We start from the raw sequence: 7329 nt of genomic DNA, 5'->3' as shown, positions 1-7329 counted from the left end.
CTCTAAGGTCTCATTTTGTATCTTAAATGCTCCAGTTCTGCTTCCTAAGAATTGCTCCTTCAGTCAGGCTTACATACATTCTTCTAGTCTTTATGTGAAGGACTAGAAATCAAGCATTTATGAGTGAGAAGAAAAATGAGAACACATTGAAGCCAGCCTCATCATACAGTCGGTACGAAGCACAGTATGGAGATCTGTGCAAACACAAGACCATTTTTTACTTCTGGTAGTCTAACTTCTCATGATGGCAGCATGCTTCGTCGCTTCAATACGCTTTTAAAATCAAGCTGATCTTTTCTATTAAATTCTCTGATTTCCTCCTGTTTATTTAAATAGAATTTCTCTAGAATTGTTAAAAGTGTAGTGTGTTTTCCTGAATAAACAAAAGTAAAATGACTTTTAAAAATTTAAGGCAATCCATTTAATTCTCCAGTGAAGAAAATGACGGTGCTTTTTTCCATTGCTATAGATGTAGGGGTCCTCTAAGAAAGTGACCACTCTCCAGGCCTCCGTCATTTGTTGAGCGCTCATGAAGGTCACATGTATGAACTGAGGCAGAGAGAAAAGGTGGCAGCTGATAAATCCTATCTTGGCCTCTCACTGTAACCTGCTCTCCACTGCCTTCTGCATATTTCTCAACTAGAAAAAAACCTATTTATAGAATTCTCATGGGAAATAAAAGGTTTTTAAGAAGAAAGTTTCTCCTTTAGGCTTATGGGCATCTCAAGTTAATGGATTGTTTAAGGTTCCATAACCTTGGGCTTTATGGCATCCCATAGCCCTCTGCATTGCCCGTGGCTAAATCAGCAGAACCTACCAAATAACAGGATACTTACTGGGAGTTTTGTGCTGATTGTCGGGGCTCTACTGTTTGTAGCTTCATTATTTACTCCCTTCCTCCGCCCACTACTCTCCAGGGAGTTCTACACTCAGTTTCTGGGAGCAGAACCAGGAGGGACCCAAAAGATTTCCCCAAAATAATGGTACTACCACTGAATAAAACTGACCTAATAGAGCTCTTTGGAAAGACAGTTTGAAAAATTTGTAAATTCCAGCCATTCCTAAAAAAATGATCTTGCTACCATGTATTTCACAGCACACCACACTTAGTGAAATACAGTAAATCCCCATTATAAAACACCTTGCCAGCGAAGGGGCTATGCTGCAGATGAGGCCACACAAGGCAATACTCAAAGTGACTTGGAGAATAAAGATTTTGGACGGATGGAAGCAGAGAAGGAGATGCTAAAGGTGAAATAGGGAAGCTCTCTAGGTAATTTTGAAAGCTCCAATATTTACTAAACATCAGCCATATTCCAGGTACTGCGCTATGTCTGGGCTTAGTGCCAACAAACATAACACAGTCCTCCCTGGTGGGTGCTCAGGGCTGAAAACTAGATCTTGTTTCTCAAATGATTTTTTGATAATGAATACAATAGCACATATTAAATGACTCAGAAAGCTGATAACATAAAACTTTCCTATAACAAATGCAGTCATGGGAATCTGCTTTTCTCCCTATTTACAACTCTACTTCACAATTTTTCAAATGATAGTACTTTTTAATATCACCTTGGATATTTAAAAAGGAATTTCTGAAGTCTCACCAAATGATTCCATTCTTAAGTTATTAGTTTTATGAGAAACATATATGCAGGCATGCTTCCTAGATAAAATGGGTTCAGGTCCAGACCACTGAAATAATATGAATATCTCACAATAAAATGAGTCACACAAGTTTTCTTTTTGGCTTCCTGGTGAATAACAAAATTATGTTTATATCATGCTATAGCCTATTAAGTGTGCAATAGTGTTATGTCTATAAAAACTGTACACACATTAATTTTAAAATATTGCTAAAAAGTACTAATAATCATCTAAGCTTCCAGTGAGTCATAATCTTTTTGCTGTAGAGGGTCTTGCCTCTATGTTGATGATTGTTGACTGCTCAGGATGGTAGTTGCTGAAGATTGGAGAGGCTGTGGAAAGTTTTAAAAATAAGAAAACAATGAAATTTGCTGCATCAGTTGATTTGTCTTTTCATGAAAGATTTTTCTATAGCATGTAATGTTGTTTGATAGCATTTTGCCCACAATAATTCTCTTTCAAAATTGGAGTCGAACTCCTCACACCCTGCCACTGTCTTATCAATTAAGTTTATGTAATATTCTAAATCCTTTGTTGTAATTTCGGCACTTCACAGCATCTCTACTGGGAATAGATTCTATCTCAAGAAACCATTCTTTGTTCATCCATAGAAAGCACCTCAGTGTGAGTTTTCTCAGGAGATTGTAGTAATTCAGGCACATTTTCAGGCTCTGCTTGTAGTTCTAGTTCTTCTGTGATTTATACCATAATTTTAGGTACTTTCTTCACTAAAGTCTTTAATCCCTCAAAGTCATTCATGAAGGTTGGAATCAACTTCCTCCAAACTCCTGTTAATGTTGCTGTTTTCATCTTCTCCCATGAATCACAAATGATCTTAATAGTGAATCCTTTCCAGAAGGTTTTAAATTTACATTGCCCAGATCCACTAGAGGGATCACAATTTATGGCAGCTATAGCCTCACCAGATATATTTCTTAAATAATAAGACTTGAAAGGAGGAATTACTCGATCCGGGGACTGCAGAATGACGTTGTGTTAGCAGGCGTGAAAACAACATTAACCTCCTTCTACATCTCCATCAGGGTTCTTGAGTGACCAGATCATTGACAGTGAATAGTATTTTGAGAGAAGTCTTTTCTTCTGGTCAGTAGGTCTCAACAGTGAGCTTAAAATATTCGGTAAATGATGCTAGAAACAGATGTGCTGCCATCCAGGCTTTGTTGTTCCATTTATAGATCACAGGCAGAGTAGATTTAGACTAATTCTTAAGGATTCTTGAATATTGGGAATGGTAAATGAGCATCTACCTTCAACCTAAAGTCATCAGCTGCATTAGCCCCTAACAAGAGAGTCAGCCTCTCCTTTGAAGATTTGAAGTCACACATTGACTTCTCTTCTCTAGCTATGAAAGCCCCAGATAGCATCTTCTTCCAATAAAAAGCTTTTTATATACATTGAAAACCTGTTGTTTAGTGCAGCCATATCCATCAGAGATCTTAGCCATATCTTCTGGATAACTTTCTGCAATTTTGATTAATACGTTAGTACTTTTATGTGCACATTTAAGTTAAGGAGATAGCTTCTTTCTTTAAACTTTATGAACCAACTTCTAGCTTCCAACTTTTCTCCTGCAGCTTCCTCACCCCTATCAACCTTCTTATAATAGAATTGAAGAGAGTTGGGGAATTGCCCTAGATTAGGTTTTGCCTAGAGGAATGTTGTGGCTGGTTTCATCTTCTATCCAGACCATTAAATTTTTCTCCCTATCAGCAGTAAGGCTGTTTTGGTTTCTTATCATTTGTGTGTTCATGGGAGTAGCATTTTCAATTTCCTTTAATAACTTTTTTTTTTGCATTCACAACTTGGCTAACTGTTTGGTACAAAAGGCCTAACTTTTAACTTATTTTGGATGTAGACATGCCTTCCTCACTAAGCTTAATCCATTCTAGCCTTTGATTTAAAGTGAGAGATGTGACCCTTTCGTTCACTTGCTTACCTGTGGGCCATTGTAGGCTTAATAACTGACCTATAGTTGTCTTTCAGGGAATAGAGAGGCCCAAGAAGAGGGGAGAGATGAGAGAATAGCCAGTCAGTGGAGCAGTCAGGACACACACATTTGTTAAGTTCACCATCTTATGTGGGTGTGGTAAAAACAATTACAATAGCAAAGGTCGCTACTTACCAATCACCATAACAGATATAACAATAATACCAAAGTTAGAAATATGGTGAGTATTATCAGAATGCAACACAGAGAAATGAAGTGAGCATATACTGTTGGAGAAATGATGCTGATAAAGTTACTTGGTGCAGGGTTTCCCTAAAACTCAAAGTTGTTAAAACCATATTATCTGTAAAGTGCAATAAAGTAAAGCACAATAAAACGAGGTATTCCTGTACATCTCTGTCTTTAGCTGTATCTAGAGAGACAGACAGATGGAGATAGAGAGGAAGTCAAATGTTTCTATACATTGTATAGAGGCAACACATTTTTGAAGACTAGTTTTTTTTAAGAGTTCAGATTTTATGATAAAAGAATAGAAGGCGGAAATGGGATAAATTTTTGACCTTCCCCATTTTGTACAAGAAAGGAAGGATTATGCCAACCTCAAGAGGAAAGCTCTTCATTGCAAAAAGTCTCTTGCTTTTCTCTCTACAAGTTCAGCTTCAGCTTCCATAGAGTTTAAACCATATATATGACAAAAGGAGCTCAAGCAATTAAATAATCACTGTGTCTGAAAGCTATACAAAGAAAAGACAGAGTGCTAGGCATCAACAAACACCAAGTCAGAATAAAACTGCTTTCACCCAAGTTATCAGATGCATCCTGTTTTTTGTCATTCTGTCCCAGCTAAAAGAAGAGACTCTCACTCATCTTAGAGAGAAAGCAAAATGAATGACACTCATGGTGTCCAGGCCTAGATACAGCATCTTAAGAATGAGCAAGAAAGCCACTTCATGGAGAAATTAAGCCTCCTCTTTACAGCCTCTGAAAAGGAACTACTCATGTTCTTTCTCTTTCTGACACACTTGTTCTCTTCTTGAGGGTTCATTTCAATCCTTACTGCTACTGTCATTATTTTTGTTCTTTGCCAAGAAAGTTGGATGAGTTAAAAGTCATTTTCAATTGAACTTAAAGATTGTTCTACTCCAAGTTTTTCCTCACTTGTCTCATGTTATATTTCTCTTTAGAAATGTTTAAGTGGTGAACATAATAAGGAAATTATTACAAGTACTACAGTAATGCTTTTTATTTTAAATGAACGTCAACTTTAAAAGTCTAGGTGGCATTTGTGAAGTATGGCAATTAGACTGTGGATATTAGAATAATATGAGGATTTTTTATAATAGGCTTATTGAGATATAATTTACATACCATACATTTCACTCATTTAAAGTGTACAATTCAATGGTTGTTAATATTTTCACAGTTACACAGCCACCAACACAATCAATTTTAGAACATTTTTACCATCCTCAAAAGAACTCCCCCTACTCCTTGGGGGCTGCTCTGTATTTCCCTCCAAACCCCTCAGCTCTAGGCAACTACTGATCTACTTTTTTTCTATGAATTTTCTTATTGGGGACATTTTACATAAATTCAATCATAAAATATTTGGTGTTTTGTGACTGGGTTCTTTCACTTAGCAGAACGATCTCTATTTATGTTGTAGCATGTATCAATACTGCATTTCTTCTTATACTGAATAATATCTCATTGTATGCATGTACCACATGTATTATCCATTTATCAATTGACAGACATTTGGATTGTTTTCAATTTGGAGGCTATGATGAGTAATGCCACTATAAACATTTGCGTATGAGATTTTTTTTTGTTTTTTATTGTACTTTAAATTCTGAGGTACATGTGTAGATCATACAAGACTGCTGCATAGGGACATTCATGGCAAGGTAGTTTGTTGCCACCATCCCCCAATCACCTATACCTGACATTTCTCCTCACTTTATCCCTCCCCCACCTTCCCTCCCTCTATCACTCCCATAAATTCCCAGCCACAATGAACCCCAGTGTCTGACACTCCCCAATTCATGTCCAAGTGTTTTTATTGTTCAACACCCACCTACAAGTAAGAGCATGTGGTGTTTGATTTTCTGTTCTTGTGTCAGTTGGCTGACAATGATAGTTTCCAGGTTCATCCATTTCCCTACAAAGGACACAAACTCATAGTTTTTTATGGCTGCATAGTATTCCATGGTGTATACTCCATATATTCCATGGTGTGCCACATTTTCTTTGTCCACTCTATCATTGATAGGCATTTGGGTTGGTTCTGGGTCTTTGTTATTGTGAACAATGTCATGTTGAACATGGTGTGTGTGTGTCTTTATAATAGAATAATTTATAGTCCTTTGGGTATATACCCAGTAATAGGATTGCGGGGTCAAATGGAATTTCTATTTCTAGATCCTTGAGGAATCGCCACACTGTCTTCCACAATGGTTGAATTAATTTACACTCCCACCAACAGCGTAAAAGTGTTCCTATTTCTCCACATCATCTCCAGCATCTGTTGTCTCCAGATTTTTTAATGATCACCATTCCAACTGGCATGAGATGGTATCTCAATGTGGTTTTGATTTGCATTTCTCTAATGACCAGTGATGATGAGCATTTTTTCATATGTTTGTTGGCCTCATATATGTCTTCTTTTGAAAAGTGTCTGTTCATATCCTTCACCTACTTTTCTATGGGTTTGTTTGTTTTTTTCTACAGAGAACTGTTTCAGTTCTCTGTAGATTTTGGATATTAGTCCTTTGTCAGATGGGTAGATTGCAAACATTTTTTTCCCATTCTGTTGGTTGCTGGTTCACTCTAATGATTGTTTCTTTTGCTGTACAGAAGCTCATTTAATTAGGTCCCATTTGTCTATTTTGGCTTTTCTTGCCACTGCTTTTGGTGTTTTAGTCATGAAGTCCTTGTCTATGCCTATGTCCTGAATGATTTTGCCTAGGTTTTCTTCTAGGGTTTTTATGGTGTTAGGTTGTATGTTTAAGTTCTTAATCCATCAGGAGTTAATTTTAATATAAGGTGTAAGGAAGGGGTCCAGTTTCTGCTTTCTTCACATTGCTAGCCAATTTTCCCAACACCATTTATTAAACATGGGATCCTTTCCCCATTGTTTGTTTTTGTCAGGTTTGTCAAAGATCAGATGATTGTAGATGTATGGTGTTGCTCTAGCAGCCTCTGTTCTGTTCCATTGGTCTATGTCTCTGTTTTGATGCCAGTACCATGCTGTTTTGATTACTGTAGCCTTATAGCATAGTTTGAAGTCTGATAGTGGGATGCTTCCCATTTTATTCTTTTTGCTTACGATTGTTTTGGCTATGCAGGCTCTTTTTTGGTTCCATATGAAGTTTAAAGTGGCTTTTTCCAGTTCTGTGAAGAAGGTAATTGGTAGTTTGATGGGGATAGTATTAAATCTATAAATTACTTTGGGCAGTATGGCCATTTTCACAATATTCATTCTTCCTAACCATGAGTATGGAATGTTTTTCCATCTGTTTGTGTCTTCTATTATTTCCTTGAGCAGTGGTTTGTAGTTCTCCTTGAACAGGTCCTTTACCTCCTTTGTTAGTTGTATTCCTAGGTATTTTATTTTCTTTGTAGTAATTGTGAATGGGCGTTCACTTATGATTTGGCTCTCTGTTTGCCTGTTATTGGTGTACAGTAATCCTTGTGATTTTTGCACATTGATT

Source organism: Cebus imitator, unplaced genomic scaffold (genome assembly GCF_001604975.1).
Source record: "Cebus imitator isolate Cc_AM_T3 unplaced genomic scaffold, Cebus_imitator-1.0 Scaffold150, whole genome shotgun sequence".
Classification (NCBI taxonomy): domain Eukaryota; kingdom Metazoa; phylum Chordata; class Mammalia; order Primates; family Cebidae; genus Cebus; species Cebus imitator.
This window is presented reverse-complemented; position numbering follows the sequence as displayed.